Source organism: Triplophysa rosa, linkage group LG1, assembly GCF_024868665.1.
Source record: "Triplophysa rosa linkage group LG1, Trosa_1v2, whole genome shotgun sequence".
NCBI classification, from domain to species: domain Eukaryota; kingdom Metazoa; phylum Chordata; class Actinopteri; order Cypriniformes; family Nemacheilidae; genus Triplophysa; species Triplophysa rosa.
In genome coordinates this window covers 17424399-17448404 of record NC_079890.1, presented here as the reverse complement: position 1 = coordinate 17448404, position 24006 = coordinate 17424399, and the positions used below count along the sequence as shown (strand labels likewise).

Here is a 24006-nt window from a genome sequence, read left to right as displayed (position 1 = left end):
TTTAGCAACGGCATGATGGCACGAGAGCACAAGTTCCTGGACGCTTTGGAATGAAGGATAAAACTTTACGATCTGAGTTTTCCGTGCCTTTTTAGACACGATTGCATTTGCAGAACCAAATAAAGCAAAATAACAGTGCCTGTCATTTCAGTTCAGTGAAAATAGAGTTAAATTTGCATTTTGCGCGCTAATGGAAGATCGGATTCATATCCATTCAGCTGAGACGCATTTATGTGGCCAAGTGTTCGATCAGAGAAAACGCATAAAGTGACCAGGTGTAAATAGGCTCTATGGTGCTAAGTAAAATTCTAGCCTAAGATGTGGTGACGAATTGTAAAAAAGTCTTTGGAAATAAACAACCTGGTCTCATAGGAAATATGTACCTCCATACACTTTTTGCAGCACCACAAAATACGTACCATCAGGTACATATTACAACACGGTATCAGAATTTCCAACAACAGTAACGTTAACAACACCATATTATATTATATTGAGGTGTAATGATTTTGAATTCAAAAGGGAAACAAAAGGATGAGTAAACGATGACAGAATTAAAATTTTTGGATGAACTATCGCTTTAAAGCAGATGTAAACTATAAAACCTCTGACGGGGATAAACCTGAAGTAAATGACATGAAACATGAAACAGCTGAGGCACACTTATTCTTCAAATTGAAATAAATGAACAATAACTTCTAGCCAAGATCAGTGTATTTGAGTAGCACATTATACAAACAGCGGTAATTCAATTATGTTGACTTTATTTTTAGTTTCTAAGTGACTTTACACTTTCAACCAATGTCAGTTGCTTGGAAACATCAGAGGGGAAAAACAGACATTTTCTCACAAGGGCTGGGTGAGGGGCTCGCTCTTGCTTGTTTGTTTTGTTTGTTTTCCCCAACCTTCTAAAAGCACAGTCAGGCTGTCGCGATCACACGGGAAAGACGATTTGCATCAAATGTTATTAAATTTGCTTCAGGAAACATATCCACAGAAGCCCTGAGGATGTTAGTGTAGATGATGTACAGTAAGTGTAAGTGACGGATATAAAAACACGGTAAGTGCTATTGAGCAACAGTTCTGCAGCTATCACTCAGACACGCTGTTATTTGTGTCAGTCAGTTTAAAGTGTGATCTGGTTTTGTTTGGCTTCTCTGAAGAGCTCCAACCGGCACATGAGAGCCGCGCTCTTGCTTTTAGTAACAGATGTTCACGCAAGCCGTTAGATCTGTAATTACACACTGAGTGTGTTACCCTGTTCGGCTACATAACAAGGCAGATTTACCTCAGAGTTGTACTGACGTGCAGCGGAGTAAAATTACACCTGTTGTCCAACCCCTGAAATCACAGAAACACAACTGAAATAACAATTTATTTTGATGATTTGAAAATGTTTCTTTAGGTATGAAACATGGCTATAAATGTGGCTCAAACAGATAAAAACGCTTTACAATGTAGCTTCAAACAAGTGAAAAATATGTTAATTTGAAATGCACAGCTATACTGTGTGCTTAATTTCGAGCATGTGTCATTACACTTGGCTGATTCTTTGTGTTTCTACCTCATTGTTTCTCGTGATTGATTGTGGAATTGTGGGTTGTGATGACTGGTTCTTTGTCTGTGGCTGTGGAAAGGTCCACAAATTGATGCCTGTGTGTGCAGAAACATTAACACAGCGGGTCTCGGGTCATATTTCTCATTCACAGCTTGGACTGCTCTGTGATCTGTCAGAAGCGAGGCGGACAGTGCGGGGGTCAGCTTAGTGCCATGCTGGGTTTGTGGGTGTGTATTTGCATGAATTCATATGGATTAGAGCATATGCTGTAGGGGCGGGGCTTGCGTATTGGTGGGACCTGCACATCAATCCTTGAGGTGATTTCCCAAGTGACCGCAGTCAGCTGGCACTTTGGGGGCTCCGTAGGGGAAAAGAAAAGGAAAAAAGAGCGAAACGGGCACCCAACAGCCAGCTGTCTTACCGCGGTCAGATGATGAAAGAGGTGATGGAGGAGAAATAAGGGGGGTTCAGGGTCTCCGCGGCCACCTTAACTTTCCGCTCCCTCTTGCGCCTACACACACACTCATCCACAGTGAGACTCACGATGAGAGAACCTTTGACACAATAGGGTCCCTTTCATTCTGTCATCCATCATCACACGTTTCGGCGCTTTTAGTAGCACGTTGCATTTTTATTTCATCAAAATCTCCATTTTAATGGAGGAGCTGGGGCTTATATATGGTTGGTGAGCGATGTGTGTGAGTGTTTGAAGTGTATGACTTGTTTTGTGAATTCACCCCATCATTTGTTGCGACATAGAGGAACCGGTAAGTGTCTGTCCATGTCGTTCAGAGTGATTGATGCCAACACGTCGTCTTGCAGTAATTGTGCTCGTAGTGACAAACAGCTACATCTTGCCTATGAACCACAGCCAGTGGAAGGGAAACTTGAATTGGCGAAGCGCAGCAACTTTCTTGATTTCCTCCATTTTCCTCCCCGCGTTGTTCCGTTAAAGCGTTCAGACTTCCCTCATATACTCTCACGCCACTGCCTTGCCCTAGATTGTGATTAATGGCCGCAATTCAGCCAGAAAAATTCCCTTGAGTGGGTGCCAGTTGGCTTATGCAGAGAAGAGGAGAGAAGAAACTCATTACTGCTGTCAGTTCAGCTGACAGAGCAAACTTGTGTGTGTGCGTGCGTGCGTGATAACGTGAGTTTGGTTGTAAATGTGCATAGGTGTGGGGCACGTGAGTCCTAGGATGTGTTTACCTTTGAAGGGGACCCAGAAATACAGCTGTATCCAGGAACCATCCTTTTTTTTCTAAAAACCGAATAGCTTCGTATTTTGGCTTTTAATGGATAACTAGGCCACATCGATCATGCGATCTCAGCTTCTTTGAGATGTTTGCTTTCATGTTGCAGCTGGATGTGTTTGTGTAATGCTTCGCCAGTCTGCTCCGTCCGTGGTAGAGTTCAGATTTTTAACAGCGTTTAGGTTAACGCCCTCCCTTTGATGTGAAAGCAAAGTATTGTTGTATCCATCACAGCGCTAAAATTGCTTGCCCATCTTTTATGCTGGAAATAGTTCTACATAAACAGAGAAAGAGAGACAAGGACGCAGCCAGACGCAAGCGGCCGTCTAGATTGTTACTCTGCATCACATCGCAATAAATAATAGCCAAAAAGTCACACAGTGCTGTCTGGAGGAAAGTGAATCGAGTAAGTGTCTGGAATGATTTAATTATAAGTTGTCAAAACTACATGCTGAAAAGAATGTGAGTGAGCAGCTCTGAATAGACTGAGTTGGTTATTCCTCAGTAAAGGAGCGTCCATAGAGAAGTGTCTGAACAAAGATGTGGATACAGTTTCTTCATGTGGATGTTGTGGAGAGCCAGACGACCAGACGCAGTGGTGTGAATCATGGCTCATAGGTCACACGAAGCCAGGCTGTTGGATATGTTATGACAGACTAATTCTACAATCACAGGAAGCTCAAAATAGAGAGCGAGATACAGGCGTCTTATACAGATTCAACTGAAGATACGCAGCAGCATTTCGGGTCCGCTATCCTCTTGCTAAGTATGAGATACAGTTTCTCTGTCCAAGCCTCCACTGGTTTTAAGTGAGGCTGTTTACGAGCACTTTTTATTCATATCACACATTTAAGCTAAACTTTTAGAAACTTACTGTAGGTTGTACACTGCGGACTCAAAGGCTCACAGAATCTCATACACCAAAATTTTAATCATTCATAAAAATGTAATCGCTGTCTGGCCATCTAGGATTTTGTTATGGAGACAGAGGTTTTTCGGTAGATTTACGGAGGAGTGTATATGAACCAGCACACCAGGAGTGTATATGACATTTTTTTGTTGTTTGCATTTAATAACTCAACTCACTTTTATTGTCACTACAGCATTTACAGGTGCGTGTTCCGGACACTGCACAGAACAGTAAAAAATTTCAATTTTACAACATAATAAACAATAGACTTTACAACGGTAAACAATATATACATACACAATATGCAATATGCATAGACGTAGAAATATACATGAATACACAGACAGTACTGATAGTATTCATGTATATTTGGAGCGTTTATATACAGTAATAGAGCATTTGGACCTGAAAACGATGGTGTGTGATGTCAAACAAGCAGATACTGAGTCGGATGAAGTGCATTTAGTGTTGGTTAATTGGAAGTTCGTTATGTAGGTAATGTTTTGTAGAAGCTTAAGATAGTTATGATTTGTTTGGTCATTTGAACATTTTGTCATCAGATAATACTTCGTAAAGGTCCGCACACTATGACTCAAAAAAGGACAAAATATTCAAGTGCGAGATGAAAAACATGCTTTTAATTTACATTTTCATTTACATTTAGTCATTTAGCAGACACTTTTATCCAAAGCGACTTACAAGTTGGGTAAACAATGAAAGCAATTGGGTCAACATTAGGACAACAAAAAGCATAAGTACAATTAAACATGTCTCACAAAGCCTACTACAGTGTACAGAGCTAAGTTTTTTTTAATATATAGATAGAGTAGAAAAGATATAGAAGTCAGAACTGATCGGTCAGGTGCTGACGGAAGAGATGTGTTTTCAGCCGATTCTTAAAGATGGCCACAGAATCTGCTGATCTTGTAGCAGCGGGCAGATCATTCCACGAATGTGGAACCGATCCAGAGAAGGTTCGTGAGAGTGATTTTTTACCTTTTTGGGATGGCACCACAAGACGTCGTTCATTTGCAGAGCGTAGGGATCTGGCAGGTACTTAAGTCTGCATTAGTGAATGAAGACAGGGGGGTGCCAAACCACTGGTGGTCTTGTAGGCCAGACGCAGAGTCTTGAATTTGATGCGAGCGACTATAAGGAGCCAATGTAACTTAATGAAGAGAGGGGTGACGTGTGCTCTCTTCGGTTCATTGAAGACCACTCTTGCTGCTGCATTCTGGATCATCTGCAGAGGTTTTGTTGTGCAAGCAGGAAGTCCAGCTAGTAGCGCATTGCAATAGTCCAGTCTGGACAGAACAAGAGCCTGGACTAGGACCTGCGTAGCATGCTCGGATAGGAAAGGTCTAATTTTCCTGATATTGTAGAGGATGAATCTACAGGTCCGAGTGGTGCTGGCAATAATTTAGTCTTTGCTGGAGTGAATTGTGATGCCAAATGTCCGTCCACTTTGTTATTCAAAACTGAGCCTGTTTCGCCCTGGCAAGATTCAATGCTTTGATAAACCAAAGCAGGGTGAAAATGACGGGGAAAGAAAAGACAGACGAGCTAGAGAAAGTAATGTTCGTTCCATTTGAATTTAAATGCTATTGCACTCTTAGCTGTCAGTGAAATTTTTTTTTTTTTACATTCTGTTACACGAAGACATTGTTTCTTTCTTAAGCATTTTTGTCAGGTCAGTACAGTAGACCTGATTGATGGATAGATGTTAAAGCATGTAATCGTTGGCTCTGTGAACCTTAAAACATACAAGAAAGACACGAGTTCGCCCTTGCAAATAAAATATAAAGGAAATAATAGTATGCGTATTTGGCGTGCTGTCCTGGTAGAGGCCTCCGAGCTCTGTATTTTGGCCCGAACCCAGCATGCTCCCACCGTATTCGGGCTGAGGTAGAAAACAGGCTGATGGTGTGGAGTCGGGGTGGTGGAGGGATGCTGAAAAAGGTAGAGAGAATAAAGGTAAGACAGATTGGACAGATGATGTAATGCAGGGCTGCCAACTCTCACGCGTTCGCTGTGAGACTCACTGTTTTCTCATGCCACACATCCATTTTCTCACGCAGGGTCGCACCCGCCATTTTTTTCTGTGGGGTGTAATAAAACTTGTGAAATTAATGCCTAAAAGCCTGTATTTTGGTGCTGCAAACCTTTTTTTTCCTCTGCGGTCTATCAGTGGACCTCAAGTAGTTTTTGTTGTTCCCAATCCCTGTCTTGTATTGCATAGTTGAGAAAAAAAATCAGTGGACCTCATTGTCAAAATAAGGTGGCCATTGGCCAATCAAATGTAAGAAGGCGGGAGTTACTGTGTTTTACTGTGCGTTACAGAGCCATTGTGTTGACCAATCAAATCAAAGAAGAAAGTTACAGTTCCAGTGCAACACACGACATTAGTGGATAAACACTCCACTGATGCAAACTAGAAAGATTTCTGGAAAATTTGTTTTAATTTACGTGATTCATGTAATGTAATTGCCAATTATCAGTGTGACAAGACAAAAGATAGTAACGGGGGTGTTTTCAGCATGTTATTAGGGATAAGATTTGGACTGAATGTGTAGATATTAAAATGTGTGGCTTTGAAAGTCTGTTGTAGTAAGCCTATAAAAATGAAAAACTTATTTGCAAATGCATTAATTCTAAATTCTAATAGACAAACACTTTTTCTTTATCAGTTTATTTATTCCTTAGACAAGATCAATTGTCTACAGCCTTTATAAGATAAATCCATAGCTGCGTCTCAATTTGAAGGCTGCATTTGTCAGGCACATACGTCATTATTTCAGGTTTTATTTCAGAAAGGCAACCTTTACATTTCAAGGCAAAAATGAAACCATGTCGGTGCCAATAGCCCTGTGGTTATTGTGCCGACATATAGTGCCAGTGCACTTGCGACCTGAGTTTGATACCCGTCTCGAGCGATTTCAGAACAACACCAGTCCCACTCCCCTGTCTCTATCCAATGCTTTCTGTTCTCCACTGTCCTTTCAAAATGAAAAGCAAAAAAGCCCCTAAAATATATCTTTAAAAAAACAAAACCCCAATGATTATGTCTTAAGAGAAATAATTGTTAATTTTATAATGCTTTTTAACTGAAATGAGACAACCTCGATGACGTATGTGGTAGATAAATGTTACCTCTGGTCTGTGCTCAAAATTTAAAGGGACAGTTCACCTAAAATTAATAAGAAATAATGAAATTATGTTATCAAATGTTGTGACAATCACAATACTTCTAATGCAAAGGTTTTTGTGTTTTTTTTTTACAACTTTCGGCCATCCCATATCCTCTGCAGTTCCTCCACAACACAACTGCCCCGGGCCGAAAAATCTCACTCCAAGCTGAACTCAAAAGTTGGCAGCTGTAATGTAATGGCTGATGACTTATTGGTTGAAAAAATTATTTGCGCGCGCTCCTCCCGAACTTTGTTAAAGGTGCAGTGAACTGGCCGTTTTTATTGTTTTATACTATTGTCTGATGTCTGTGACGTTCGCGTGGTTTTTACATTGGAAAACATCAAAATCAATTAAAGCTGCGAGCAGCGATGATCGGGCCCTCGCGGAAAGTGCCACCGCAACCCGATTGCATAAGGAAAACAGCGAATGGTAGGCGATAAAATTAATGCAGGCGAATTATAGTAGGATTTGTTATTTATTTAAATGCGTCACATTCCCTTTTGCCAGCTGGTGGCGCTATCGCTATAAGTGAACACTGACATGGATATGTGTTCAGGCCAGGACTCTTATCAAACACGTGAAGTGTGAGGCTGATCAGACATTGTGTGCCTGAGTTACTATAGCTTCCTGTTTCATGGTAACATCAAACTTTGTCAGGCCTCCAGGAACACGCCCCTCAATGAAAAGTTAGGTTCTTGCAATGTATCTTCACAAATGTCTGTAGATCATACTGGCTGTACTCTTCAAATATGATGCTGATCTGTTCCCTTTTGCCAGCTGGTGGTGCTATTGCTATAAGTGAACACTGACATGGACATGTGTAATCGTAGGCGATAAAATTAATGCAGGCGAATTATAGTAGGATTTGTTATTTATTTAAATGAGTCACATTCCCTTTTGCCAGCTGGTGGCGCTATTGCTATAATTGAACACTGACATGGATATGTGTTCAGGCCACGACTATTATCAAACATGTGAAGTGTGAGGCCGGTCAGACATTGTGTGCCTGGTGGCGCTATAACTGTATCTGAATATTACCATGTAGATGTCTTCAGGCCAGAACTTTTATCAAATGTGTGAAGTCTGGGTGAAGTCTGGGTTCTGTTGGACATTGTAGGCCTGAGTTACAACAACTTGGCGAACATGGCGAAACGCCAAACTTTGGCAGGCCGCCAGGGTCACGTTCCCCCACGAAAAGTCAGGATCTCCGCAATTTAGCTTTGCAAAGGCCTTAAGATGAGAATGACATGAAGATGATGTTGATCGGATTAAAACTCTAGGAGGAGTTCGTTAAAGTACGACGACTGGAAATTGAAACAAATTACAAAATTGCACAGGAAATCAAAAATCACGGACTTCCTGTTGGGTTTAGAGATATGCTCCAAGAGACTTTTCTTAATGATTTGGGGTGTTCTATGAGCCCACCAAATTTGGTGTATGTACGTTTTGTGTAGTGGCCTGGGCAGTTCTAGGTGGCGCTAGCGAGCCATTTTGCTACGCCTAATTTTGAAACCCCTATCAGACGTAAATTTTCGCCAGGTCTGATGCGTGTGCAAGTTATTGTGAGTTTTTGAGCATGTTTAGGCCTTAAAATTAGTGATCAAAGAGGGAGAAGAACACAGAAACAATAGGGCTCTGCACTGCGGTGCAAGCCGGTGGCTTACTCCTCCGTGCTCGGGCCGTAATAAGTAATAGGCTACCCTGGTTTTGAGGCCGGCTGGAGAAACGCTCGGTTTTTAAGGGCGGGCCGCATAAAAGACTTGGAAGTAAATGCCCACTGCTATGATTGGATAGCAACTTGTGTAGTTGACTTAGTTGGAACATTCTGTGAATTTGGTTAGACACGTAACGTTACGTAACTTGATTTTACTCAAATTTACGGACTTATTTCCCAGATGTGATGGCAAGGCTTTGCGTATAGTTTGTATAGCCTATAGTTGTATGGTGTTTAGTGATATATGACCGTACATTACTGTCAGCATTTAAGATCCGCAAACCGGACAGAAGATCATTGCGATCGCGGTTCTCAAATGTTATAGTTTTCATGATAAATAAACAAACCGTAGACCCCCGGCCAAAATGACCCAGCACCAGAAATAATATCAAAACACTTCAAAACAGCCTCATTATTCGCAAACGGTGGATAAAACCTTGAAAAATGATATATGAGCCAGCCAAATCACAGAGATGCCGATTGCAATTATTACAAATGACTAGAGGTCCCCAGGTAATACTATCAGGGCATATCAAGCGATCTCTAACGAAGCAATAGTGACGCATAGTACAAATATGTTTTGCCATTCCTATCGAATCCAATATTGACGGCACAGCACTGCTTTTTAGTCTCTCCGCAAAGACTTGTTCAAGGAATCCGCGTTGAAATGAAGCGAACAAACGCTCAATGTTTTCCCCACGTGAGCTGGAACGTCTTTAAAAATGAACTTCAACCACACATTCCTACTGTCGGAATCCGAAGGAAGGTTATGCAGCGACTGTGTTCTTCCACAACCAGGCACTGCACAATATTTTGCGATCTTTAACGGCATGATGCTTACACTCGCTCTATCTGGTTCTGTGCAGCTTGTGTTCAGTACTGTCATGCGCGAACCAGTGGGCAGGGCTCGAGAAGTAGGCGTTGATATTCTTCTGTGGAGGTGGTGTTCAACAGATAGGTGCATTCCAGGACCTGCCGTTCGCTGAGCCTCGTGTCAATAACAGTTGTTATTTCAGTAACAAGGGTGTTTTCAGGTCTGACACTTACAGGATGTTCGCTTGAATACGATTCCCTCTTATATAACAAAAGCTCGGGTTAAAATTGTGGGTCTAGTTCACTGCACCTTTAATAAAACATCATATTACGAAACACCCAATTGCGCTAAATGCTAAGAGCTGGGAAGATTACTTAGGAATTGTAATCAGTTACTGCAGGTGTGTGTCTCTTTAAGTGCAAATGAGCTGCTACTCTCTGCCCCCTTTTCAGCAGAAAACGCAGCCAGGGCTGTGAGCCTGTGCTTCCAACGACAAAACAAAAAAGAGAGAAGGGTCACATAAAGCGACTGGGAAACGCTGTGTCTCGTTTTTAAACACAACACATATTTTTTTCTATGAGCGAACAGACTCCTAACAAAGGCGTCACGTTTTCTATATGCGAAAGTACATATGATAAACCGGTTGCATATTTCCAAACCATACACAAAGACACTGCTTTCTATAAGTGAAAGTACCCATGAAAGAAGGGTCACATAAAGCGAATGGGAAACACCGCGTGTCTTGATTATAGCACTTAATCATGGAAAAGTTAGATTTTCATGAAATGGCCCCTTTAATGCTGAATCACTGCAATACAACAGCACACAGTTACAATAAAAATTGTTAAAGAATAGAAAAAAGGCCTTACAGTGTAGATATCAAGTGTAGATACCAAATCAATGTAAATGAGTGTAATATTCATGTAGTGATCTGACAATAAGCTTTTAATCTAAACAGTAAGCTTTTGTCTACATAATTAAGATTCATAAATACCTGCCACATTAATAACAGTTTGCTAATAGCAAATGTAAATGTTCACAACAGAAAGACTGGATTACAAATGACAGGTAACAAAACAACAAAATAAAGTTGTGAAAGATTAAATTTATGATTTAACACCCGCCTGTGCTTGTAATTATTTTATACAAAATCCAATGTAAACAATGGAGACTATATCAATATTTTTCACATGTATTACCTTTGTAAAATACGTGTAAAATATCCTAGCGGTGAGAGATTAAGGTGGTGAAGGTTTGGATATTGCTTTGGAAATATTTGTATTGGGTTTAAGCAGGGTGTCTCAGGTTAAAATGGTTCATGTGCCATTCTCCATCGCTCCTTCTCACCCCCCACCTTCTCATTCCTCACGCCCATCTACTCTCCCTCCATTTCTCCCTCTCTTTCTCATTCCCCTTTTCTGTTCCTTTCTCTCTGTTGCCTGCCCTCTTGGGAGATTGTGTACAGTAGTGTTTGAGCGTAATGAGGGAGGGTGTCTCTATCACCTTCCTCCCCACCACCATTTCTTGCTGCCTGATTCTCTCCCTCCCTCCCTCCCTCCCTCCCTCCCTCCCTCTCTGGACAGCCCATTAAATCTGTACTGTGGTGTAAAAAGATGATGTGAAATTACAGTCTGATGAGAGTGTGAAAGGCCTGATTGCTACTCTGTATCAGGAGCGGTGCGAGTGCAGAGACTCTGATGATGGGGTAATTTTGCAGGGGTCCTTACAGTGAGGGGGCAGGAGCGATGGCATAAGATTGTTTCATCTGTAGAATTCCTACGGAACAATAGAAAGAGACCACAGGCAGCGATGATGTGTTTGTAGTCTGTGGGTGTGTTTGAAGGACTTTCTTCTAATGATGTAATGTTGGATTTGGTCGACCAATACAGGTTTTCCGATGACATTATCTTGGCTGAAATAATGTTTATATACTGAAATGCTATTCTGTGTTATATAATTAATTATCACAATGATATACACGTTAACATAAAATACTATAAACACATTTTGGAACCAGCCCTTGTGCCACTCATGCAGTTATTGACCAAGGCTCATAGTCCTAAAATGTAATGTAATTAGTTTTGTGACTTTGTCGAACATGGGCTCATGTGGCCTGTACAGCGGAGACAGTGATGTGGTTGAGTTTAATAAGCTGTAATGTTTACCAACAGAACGTTGTGATCACATTTGACCGCTGCATGTTCTCTAATTAAACACCTGCAGAACGCTGCATAGTGCACAACCTCACATTTCATACATTTCACAAACAATAATTGAAATATTACCTGTTATTAATGTGGTCTGAGAGTGATAAAGATCTGTTGTTTTGAAAGGGAGGCTGGAGGGTGACGCTTAGGTGATGTAGAGCTAATGAGATAGTGAGAGAGAGAGAGAGAGAGAGATTTTAGAAGAGTTCCATTCTGCCCTCTGTACTTACACTCCCTGAGCTGTTTGTCATCAGTTTTTTTCTTATGTTTATGTCTTTTCTTCTGATCTTGACTCATGAGTAACAATGTTTGAGGTGCTGTAATGAGCATAAAAATCTCAGCTCACGCAATCATTAGAACAAACAAAAGACTGTCCCTGAACTCTCTCATTCACACAACACCGCCTCTAACGATCACTAATGAACATTCCTAAAAAAGCTAGAAGAGAATGACATGCAAAATATCAACACAGACATCCACAATAGCTCAGAAGAAAGCCCAGCTAATTAATTTCGTAACCCCCTCCTCTCTTTATCTGCCGGTGCATCTCATATTTTCTTCTCATTAATTAATGTCTTAATTTTCTGCCTCTGCTTTTTTGTGATTAAGACAGCACGCCTCAAACATGCCTTTTGACAGGAATCCCAGTTTCATAAATCAGCTACAACAACATTTATGTGTTTATGTTGTGCGTAGTCTGACAGCATTACAGACATTCATCGATCAAACAGTAATGATTATATTCCTTCCATCTGATCTACAACAAAATAACGCCTTTTCACACATACGCCACTAAAATACATACTTTACACACGTTCACTTGACAATGGTCATGTAATTATCTGTCTCAGTTGAGAAATATACTTTAGATATAATACATTATTCTTGTAACTCCTGTTATGGGTCCAGTGTATGAAATTTAGCAGCTGACACAGAACTAAGATGTCGTCACGTTTTTGCTTCTTTGCCAAAGGAGATAACGTAGAAACAACATGGCGAATTCCATGTAAGGGGACCCACAGTGTATGTAGATAGAAATAGCTCATTCTAAGGTAATAAAACATAAAGTTCAGTTTATACTCGAGCGTCGGACCTACGTCCGTAGCCTACGCAGAGCTGCATACCCTACGCCGTAGCCTGACACGCACATCTCCAATAATGGAACAACGCGTCAACTCTACGCGGACCCTACGCGTAGAAAACCGACACGTAGGCTACGCCGTAGGTCCGACGCTAGAGTATAAACTTACCTTAACAATTCATTATGTAAGGTCTTTACACCTCTGAAGACAGTTACATATATTATATTGCATTTCTGTCAATAGATCCTCCAAAAAATGACACACTGAACCTTTAAATGTTTTGGATTTTTTTGCTTTATCCCTGAATTCAAGTAATGAGATGACTGTGGAAATTAGTACCTTTATGGTAAAACTATACATTTAATGTTAGTCCATGTTCATTTTAACCATGAACCATCTGTTATCACTTGAATTCAGTGCAAGCAGCACAGCAAAAATAGACTCGAAATTGATTTCAGCTGCACATGACACACGGAGCAATGTAGGATGAAGTGATTTAGGGATGAAATAAAGATAAAAGCAAAGAGTCTATTACAAGGTAAGCTCTAGTAGAAATATTGCTTCCCAACTGGAAGTATTAAAGGAGTAGTTGACTTATTTAGTTCTTATTTAATTCTCATCATCCCAAACCCATTGCAAATGTTTGTGTATGGGGCACATACTGAAGATGTATTTAGTATTTTTTATCTAAAACGTTTTTTATTTTTTGGATAATACCTGGTTTTAATGTTTGTAACTCTTAAACACAAAACGTTTGTTGTTGAAACTTTTGTACTGTTGTTTTTAGATCTCCACGGTGGTTAATATCTCTTTTGTGTTTTAATTAAGTCTTTCTTGCTTAAAGAAAGAGTGGAGAGTGGGTTAATTAGGGTAAAATTTGCTTTTACAGGTGAAGTATTCCTTTTAGACTTACTGCATACCTGCAATAAATAAACTAATAACCTTAGAGAAGCTTAACAAGATGTGACCCAGTTTTCCTAGCGGTAAAAAATGTACTGACGTGTCCCTTTGAGAAAGGAAAAAGAGCATTTATTTACTTGTATGTTAACGGAGAGATGTGTTACTCACAGACGTCGTGTGAAACAGGTTGCTCCTTCAGTGTGCGCTGTGAGGCTGAGCAGATTAATCACTGTGTGTGTGCCTTTAGGCATGGCTGTAAAGCAGCACATCTGCATTTAAATGCCATCCGGGAGCTCTGTGCACGGAAAATAATATTTCAGTGCGACTATTTAAAGCCTGTTCAGGCGATGCCACTTTGCGCTGAAATGGCATCATATACCATATGCATTATTTATGGATGGCATCTCCATAAAGGAGCCTCTCTTGTAGAGGAGGAGTGAGGAAACTAATGGAGCGCTGCATGCTAGTGATGTCACAGTGCCCGGAGGGGTGGAGCCAGCAGGAAGGTGATAAAATAGAACTGCATAATAATATAATGTTAAAGAAACTGATAAATGTGTGTTTATATGAGCGTGTGACCTCCACCTCATGGAAGTCACATCCATCAATGCACCTCATCACATACTTTATTTATTTTTATATAGTCATATTTAAAAAGCGCTTTGGGTGTACAGCAATACACAGAAAAGCACTATATAAATGCCTCATTCATTCATTCATTCATATTTATGATGCATGAATCTGGATTTGCCTGTAAATCACACCAGTCTTACTGCCATTTTCCCTCCATTTCATCATGCAGCATTATTGATTAAAGCCCTATTTGCACGGGATTAGTATTACCTGGAGACCTCTAGTCATTTGTAATAATTGCAGAGGTTGTTTGTGATCTTAATCTTGTGCGAATTGGCCATGTCTGTAATTTGTAAAGAAAAAATTCCCCCACAAATTACCTACCATATTTTGACGAACACCGAGGTCCTGTGATAATATTAGTTCCGTGCGAATCGGCATCTCTATTTTGGTGGGCTCATATATAATTTTTCAAGGTTTTATCCACCGTTTGCGAATAATGGAGGCTGTTTTGAAGTGTTTTGGTATTATTTTGTGTGCTGGGTCATATCCATAAGTTACCGGGAGTCTCCCGTTTGTTCATTTATCATGGAAACTCTCGTAGCATTTGAGACCTGTGATCGCGGTGATCTTCTGTCCGGTTCGCGATCACGGGTTTTAAATGCTGACAGGTACGGATATCATTAAACACCATACAACTATAGGCTATACAAATTATACGCAAAGCCTTGCCATCACATCCGGGAAATAAGTCAGTAAATTTGAGTAAAATCTGTCATGAACAAGAACGAACTCAACTGTGAGGACAAACAACAAGCTTTATTTAGCCAGAGAACACACATAAGAAAGTCAGTAAACAGATATTCCTAGGGACGTGATCATCCGATGAGATCCCTGCGCTGCACATGGGGAACTGTCAAACACATAGGAAAATAACAGAAATCGGCCTGATCAGACCGAGGACATGACAAAAATCACAGGCTTCATTTATCCCGTGCGAATGCGCCACATGAAATACAGATGTGGGGAGGTAATTTATAAATCACACAAGGTCCCCAGATAATACTAATCCCGTGCGAATAGGGCTTAAGTCTGCTTTTCCCTACCTTTTATATCTCATTACAAAATATAAGGATGGTATAATGCAAGGAATTTAAAGGAACAAAGTCTTTTGTTAATGTAGACTTCACCTTATGGGACTGTGAGAATATCTATTGTGTCTTATTACAATGGTCATTATTACAATGATTCACTTTGCAAGAACACATTTCTTATCAATCTGGTTAAACTATGCAGTTTGCAGAGTGGGTATTATTAGATGAAATGCTCAGTCATCAGCGGCCCAGATGTACCATAAACTACGTCAAGAGTTAGTGCAAGATGATTTAAAGGGATAGTTCAGGCCAAAAATGTTTGTAACCAACAGTTCTGGGCCACTATCGACTACCATAGTAGAAAGAACACTACTATGGTATTCAATAGTGCCCCAGTCCTATCTGGTTTTCCATATTCTTCAAAATATAGTCTCCTCACAACTTGAGGGTAAGTAAATGACAAAATGTACATTTTTGGGTGAGCTGTATGTTTAACTTGTCATGGCAATTAATAAATTATTAAAATGACAAAATAAATTCTATTGATAGCCTTTAGGCCCGATTCACATTTCGCGTCTTTTCCGCGCACATATTCGTTATTTTAAATGTAGACGCGCGCAAATAGGGGGTGACGCGGTCGCGATGCACGCACATTTTTCTAGGAGCGTCGGCGCCGCATCGAGATGGAAAAGTTTGACTTTTCAGAGTGCCACATGCGCACCGCGGGTCATTTGAAGAGAGAAAGCGGCGCGGCTCGCGTTTTCCGCACGGTTTTAAACGCGAAATGTGAATCGGGCCTTATAAAGCCATAATTTCTGTTTAATAGGTTTAACGCAGGTTTCAATCACTGTCTGAATTTATCCACTCAAAAGCATCCTGAAGTCTGTGCCAGAAGAGTCACGAGCCTTCTGGTTTGTGTTTGCAGGGCATTTGGGACTGTAGTTTAGTAAATCACTATCAGCAGAATGTCAGAGTTTTGATTTCCTGTTATGCCTTTCCACTGTGATTGTCATGGTGAATCCAACTGCATCCTAGCAGCGAGTTCCATTCACTTAGCCTCTTAATGTGTGGACGGAGAGAAAGGTCTCAGTCTCAGCTCTTTCGCTCCGTTTTTCTCACACACACAGGCTTCTTTTTTAATCTCTCCCCAATAATTCAATCTGGTTCATTTACACTGTGTGGCGCTCTGGGAAGAGGCAATCTGTAACTGTGTATGTGTGGAGTCGGTTATTATAAAAAGAGGTGTAAAACAGCTCTGCCATGACTGCTGACTCTAAAGCGCTACTGTTATACACTCTCAGCTCTGATCTATACCTTTGCGGGTGTATGTAAGTGGTTAGTTGGGTGTGTCTATGTGTGGGAGTGATGGCTTGGCGCTTGTTGTATACCGTGTATAATGCATCTTCTCTGCTCTTCACCTTTACATTTGTATGTGCTCTATTGAGTGATTCATCACATGCTAATATGATACATATTAGTGGTTGCGTTGCGTGTGCATAGTACAGTATGTGGCTCTGTGAATATCTGTGTGTCAGCAGCCAGGGTGGGCTTCTCCCAGTTGCCATATTTATGTATAAGGGCAGAGGCTCTTAAAGGCTTCTGTGTGTGTATTTTTGCTGATTATGTTTGGCACTGGAACTACGGAGTCTCCTTCAAGCCATAATATTTTAATTAAGCCTATTTACTTTCCTAATACACATTTTGAACTTTTCAGTTCTGCTTTTCATACCTAAGAAAACATATGCAATATTGGTCTTTGTAATCTTTAAAAAACAACATAATTTGCTTAACCAACGAAACTTTGTTGATGTTACCAGGTCCTCCAAACACCTGTTGTATAGAGCTCATGCCCATTCAGCTGTGCTGAACTATTGAACCCTGCAATGCTACTTAAATCCCCATAGTGCTGTACCCATGCCCTTCATTTAGCCACTGAATTTTGGGGGGGAGTTTGGAGGTCACCAGTGGTGATAATTAGTCTGCAAGTTGTCTCTTGAGAATCTAACTGAGGCAGTAACCTGCACTCAACAGGGTCTTGTTGATTAGAAACCAAGCCTTGGTGATCGGGACAGACTCCATGACTACAGCTTGACTGTCTGTGGAACTCAGTCAGAGCTCATCTTCGGTTGCAAAGGACAGAACACAAGATGATTTCCAGCTAATGACCTCATAAACAGTTTCTGTCAGCTGCACAGCTGAGCAGTTACTGTAGCAATGACTGGTTTAAGATTCTCACGTGCCTTTAAATATTAAGAACACATTGACCTGCATTTCCATGATATGTATGGACAGTGGCTGGCCACCTGGAGCACTGGGAGTTTTCCCGTGGGTCGTTCGGCAGTGTTGATCAGCCTGCACATATAAAGAAACAATAGTAATCGTAATATTGAGTTTTTTGTTCCATCTGTGATTTCAGATTTCCTTCAGTAATTTTGTAAAATAAAGTAATTTTGTCCTTTTAGATTAAAAATGTCATTTGCATGCTTCATCATGTAACAAAGTTTGTAGTATTCAAATATGTTTTATAGTTGGCAAACGAAATAAATATCTTTCTGTAGCATCTTTGGTTAAACACTAATATATAATGTAATGATGTATTATGTAACTTTCTCTGAAATGCATGGAGAAAGGAATAAAGATAAATGAAGGTGATTTATTATTGCGCCACGTGCTGGAGTATCTTTGATATTCAAGGGTTTAGGTTTGTTGTAATGGTGAGGGAAATTATTTTAATATGCCAGTCATAGCAGTGGGCATTTACTTGAATGCAACGTTTACTTAAATGCAAAATAGCATATTACTTCTAAATTATGCAGTTTTTTTTATGTAAAACATTACAAGTTGACATTATAGAACATTATACAAATAAAAAAGCTTATGACTTTTTTAACTTTGCACAAAAAGCTAGTTACTCAAATGCCAAAGTAAATTGACCATTTTTAATTTAAAAAAAAAACATTAAAGAAAGTAGTAGTAAAGAAGAAATTTAGTGTAATGTTTCGAGATTGTAATACCCTGCCTGCTTTACACTAGTGGTTGAATGTCTTGATGGTTGAGGCATTGAGGAATGTTTGTTTAAATTTGAATCTGCTCGCCGTGCGTCCATGAGGAGAAGAGAGGTCAGGAGCACGTCAGAAAATGGCAGATTTCTCATTAGAGCACAGCACAGGCTCAAAGAGATGAAAACAAGGGGAGAGAGAAAGCATAGAAGAACAGAAGGAAAGGGAGGGAGGAGGTGCTCACAGAGAGGTACAATATGCTCCAATAGCCCCAGTGGTGCAGTTGCTACTCTCTCATCCCACACTGTGTTTAGATGTGAACTGTGTGTGCTGGTGCCACAGTGGGCGAGAGAGTGGGGGTCTTTATGGTTCCTGAAAATGTGAAGCTAGGAGATCAAAACAGAAAACCTGCTCATGTATGTACTGTTACTGTATATATGTATTACTGTATATAGTAACATTTTGTAGTGGTTAAAGGGATACTCCACCCAAAAATAATAAATTCTGTCTTGAATTACACAACCTCGAGTTGTTCCAAACCTGTATAAACTTATTTGTTCGGTTGATCTCAAAGATATTTGGAAGAATGTTGGAAACTAACAGTTCTGGGGCACCATTGACTACCATAGTAGGAAAAATTTAAATGTTAGTCAAAGGTGCCCCAGAACTGTTTGCTTTCCTAAATTCTTCAAAATATCTTATTAGGTGTTCATCAGAACGGAAAAATTATTTTAAAAAATCTACAATGATTACAATGTTTGATACAATTTAAATGTGACTTCTACACTGTGACATGCAGTTCAAATCTTGTCCATTTTAATCCAGGTTTTTGTCCTAAGTAACCACAACAAGCAAAGAGCAACGGTGCGTTCTATTGATCGCTATCTCTTGGTTTTATTTCTGTAACCTGCACCCGGCAGTGCTATGATCTGGGGTTGCTGCAGTTGGTCAGGTCTAGGTTCAGCAACGTTATGTGCCCAAAGAATGAGGTCAGCTGAATATACTGTATGACCATGTTATTCCATCAATGGATTTTTTCTTCCCTGATGGCACGGGCATATTCCCAGATGACAATGCCAGGATTCATCAGGCTCAAATTGTGAAAGAGTGGTTCAGGGAGCATGAGACATCATTGTCACACATGGATTGGCCACCAGAGAGTCCAGACCTTAACCCTATTGAGAATCTTTGGGATGTGCTGGAGAAGACTTTGCGCAATGGTCCGACTCTCACATCATCAATACAAGATCTTGGCGAAAAATGTATGCAACTCTGGACGGAAATAAATGTTGTGACATTGCAGAAGCTTATCGAAACGATGCCGCGGCGAATGCTTGCCGTAATCAAAGCTAAAGGCAGTCCAACGAAATATTAGAGTGTGTGACTTTTTTTTGGACGGGGAGTGTATAAAGAATCATTAAAGTCTTGAAAATGCAAGATTCTGTAAATGTTATTAATTCTGCACTGGGGTAATATAATCGAGGAAGATAAAACTATTTGCAATAATGAGTTATTGTAGTTTGGAGAAACCAGCTAAACCAGATTAAGTTAGCTTTTAATGGTAAATTGGTCCAATCTGGTGTAGATAGTTGTTGGGTCCTGGTGGAGCTGGCTTGGTAAAGGTGCTGGTTGACCACCTTGGACCAACAATAAACCACCAACATTTTGCAGCTGGGTTGAATGTTAAAGATTATTTACTCATTTTTTCTCAGTCTGAATACTGTAGAATGGTGTTTTTGTAAATCTTGCCTTTTCCCACCTAAAAATGAGCCATGGCACTGGAAATGATGATTTAAAACAAGAAGCTTTATAGAGACCGTAAATGGCACATTAAACGTTATAGGCGCACTAGAGGGAAGGCTGATTGAAATCAAAGTGGAGAGATAAACCAAGAAAGAAAAATAATAGAGACACAAAGGCAGAGATTCATTCGATTTATGCCTTCCGTGTCTCGCATCTCCTACAGTGGCAATCAATGAGATATGTGTGAGAGCCATCAAAAGAGAGCGCCTTTTTCATTCCTTCTTCGAGAATGTTTTTTTCCTCGCTTCTGACTCCCACGAAACAAAATGACCGGTTACAGAAGCGCCACTGTGTGAGTTTAAGCCACTAAACGCCACCCAGAGATCCTTCTGTGCTCAATGACGCCAGATTAGCTGGAACAAGTGTATCACTGGGACACAAAAAGAACACTGAGAAAAAGCGAGAGCGGACGCAGGAGGGGCCCAGCCTCTTGTTATGCTAAGAGTGTCCCGTACAGTCCCGCTTGGTTCAAGTTAATTACGGCCAACATTTTAATAAGAGCACTTGTCTTGAGGATGCTGGTTGGCTGCGGGAGAGACGGACCTTGCGCTAATTATGTTTGTGTTTCCAGCTCCTCCCCTCACCTCCTTTATTCCAGCTCCTTTGGGACGTGTATGTGAACTGCAGCCCAATGAGATACTTCAAAATCACTCAATAACGCACATGTGAAAGAGTATAAATCCAGCTTCTGCAGATGGATGGGTCTGATATTATCTGACAGCTGAAACTTTTATTTCAGACAATCCTTTTACACTAAAGAGTACTGTAATGCCTCAAAGCTTTGTTAAAGGTGCTGTGTGTTTTTTTGGAGGATCTGTTGACAGAAATGCAATATAATATAGGTAGAACTTTATTTTACAGTCCTGTTTCCCATGTACATTCTGTGTACTTATTAGGGGTTGAACGACCTCAGATTTTTTGTGATAAAAGTCGCGTCGATGTCGACTAGTCGATGACGTCATTAATAAATCAAATTTGAGTGGGGAATGAATGTTTTGCAACGGGATTTGATGGGTGTGGGCAGTAAGACACCCGTGTTTGCCTGCGGGCTGCGGGAGAATGTCGGAACTCCCGCAAAATAGCCTCTAAAAATATAGTGTCCAAATACAAATTAACTGTTGTTCATCTGTTGCACAAGAGCAACAACAACTAGACTAAAATAAAACTATTTTAAATCGCGAGGTCAGTGGTAGTGGTGCTATGCAGTAAAAGAGCAGCAGGTGGATTGGTGGATCTCTACAGTAGCCTACAGTATGTTACTTCAGATCTGAAGCGTGTGTACAGACCAAACTTCCCTTGCATTTACAACAAGTCAACTGAAAGTGTCATGTGCACTAAATGATGAAACAACAGAAAAATGTGTTGAGTTTGTTTGTGACGGCCTATGACTTTAGAACAACGTCAATACATTTATTAGCCTATGCAGCAGACGCTTTATCATAGCAGACTTACAAACACAGCACCTCAGTGACACTGCAGCCAATATGAGAAACATTTTTATTAGGGCCCGAGCACGGAGGAGCAAGCCACCGGCTTGCACCGCAGTGCAGAGCCCTATTGTTTCTGTGTTCTTCTCCCTCTTTGATCACTAATTTAAAGGCCTAAACATGCTCAAAAACTCACAATAACTTGCACACGCATCAGACATTGCGAAAATTTACGTCTGATAGGGGTTTCAAAATTTGGCGTGGCAAAATGGCTCGCTAGCGCCACCTAGAACTGCCCAGGGCTCTATGCAAAACGTACATGCACCAAATTTGGTGGGCTCATAGAACACCCTGAATCATTAAGAAAAGTCTCTTGGAGCATATCTCTAAACCCAACAGGAAGTCCGTGATTTTTGATTTCCTGTGCAATTTTGTAATTTGTTTCAATTTCCAGTCGTCGTACTTTAACGAACTCCTCCTAGAGTTTTAATCCGATCAACATCATCTTCATGTCATTCTCATCTTAAGGCCTTTGCGAAGCTAAATTGCGGAGATCCTGACTTTTCGTGGGGGAACGTGACCCTGGCGGCCTGCCAAAATTTGGCGTTTCGCCATGTTCGCCAAGTTGTTGTAACTCAGGCCTACAATGTCCAGCAGAACCCAGACTTCACCCAGACTTCACACATTTGATAAAAGTTCTGGCCTGAAGACATCTACATGGTAATATTCAGATACAGTTATAGCGCCACCAGGCACACAATGTCTGACCGGCCTCACACTTCACATGTTTGATAATAGTCGTGGCCTGAACACATATCCATGTCAGTGTTCAATTATAGCAATAGCGCCACCAGCTGGCAAAAGGGAATGTGACTCATTTAAATAAATAACAAATCCTACTATAATTCGCCTGCATTAATTTTATCGCCTATGATTACACATGTCCATGTCAGTGTTCACTTATAGCAATAGCGCCACCAGCTGGCAAAAGGGAATGTGACACTTTTAAAGAAATAACAGGAAATCTGGTACATGTAAATAAATTAAAGTCTTTCTATAATATAACTTCCTAGACCTTTGTGACGATACATTGCAAGTTCCTAACTTTTCGTTGAGGGGCGAGTCTGTGGTGGAGTGACAAAGTTTGATGTTTCGCCATGAAACAGGAAGATATAGTAACTCAGGCACACAATGTCTGATCAGCCTCACACTTCACATGTTTGATAAGAGTCCTGGCCTGAACACATATCCATGTCAGTGTTCACTCATAGCAATAGCGCCACCAGCTGGAAAAAGGGAATGAGACGCATTTAAATAAATAACAAATCCTACTATAATTCGCCTGCATTAATTTTATCGCCTACCATTCGCTGTTTTCCTTATGCAATCGGGTTGCGGTGGCACTTTCCGCGAGGGCCCGATCATCGCTGCTCGCAGCTTTAATTTATTCTGTTTCTTTCATGTTTTATTAAATGGGGAACAATTACAAAAATAGCCTATAATATTAAGAGATCTGCGTGTAGAAGCACAGCGCACTGAAATCTATGTAACGTTAGGCTTTACCTGCGAGCTTTTGCAGCTTCAGATCAAATCGTGAATGTTGCTGACGAAAACAGGACACATTGTTGATGATGCGTGCGGAAGCAGGACAAGATAGCATATATTATTGCGGCGAGTGCGACAGAATCCCGCTGAAGCGGGTGGTAATGGCATCCCGCGCACAGCTCTCTTGGAACAACCTCTTCTTAAAGGTACAGTGTCAAAATCACATGAGCCGCAACTAGTCGACATCAAGCTTTAAAGGTCGCGTCAGAGCGTTAATGTCGACTAGTCGACTAGTTCGTTCAACCCCTAGTACTTATTACAGTAAATATAATAACTGGGTAATAACTAGGTACTAACCCTGAACCTACCCCTAAACATAAACTTATACCATGTAGTTACCTTATACTACCCAGTACTTTCTTAGGTAAGTACACTGTAAGTACACTATAGGTACACGTACTGTAAAATAAAGTGCAACCATAATATACATAACTATGTGTTCAGAAGTGTATAAAGACTTAATACACCTCATAATGAAGTGTTATGTTTTTATTATCCTACAATGAGCTATTTCTATCTACATACACCACAGGTCCCCTTACATGGAATTCACCGTGTTGTTTCTACAGTAGCCCTAAACGGACAAACTATTTACTAACGTAAATACGTTATTTCCTTCGGCAAAGAAATGAAAACGTGACAACTTCTTGGTTCTGTGTTAGCCACCGTAGTGCTTTGAAATGGAGGGGGGGTGAGCTGTTGGTTGCAATTCACAACCTCACCGCTAGATGTCACCCAACTTCATACACTGGACTTTTAAATGTCTTCGACACACGGAGACTTGTTGAACGAGTTATTACGATGCTATGTACAGTAACTACCACAACATGCATTGGTTATTGTTTTGTGTTATTTAGAATTTTTATATTTAGATGTTT

General features: G+C 40.5%; 1 protein-coding gene across 1 annotated transcript in view; it reads left to right on the top strand.

The window, feature by feature from the left end:
* igdcc3 (immunoglobulin superfamily, DCC subclass, member 3) overlaps positions 1-24006 on the top strand; it is an 89157-nt gene that overhangs the window by 33454 nt on the left and 31697 nt on the right. The gene's annotated exons all lie outside the window — the stretch shown is intronic.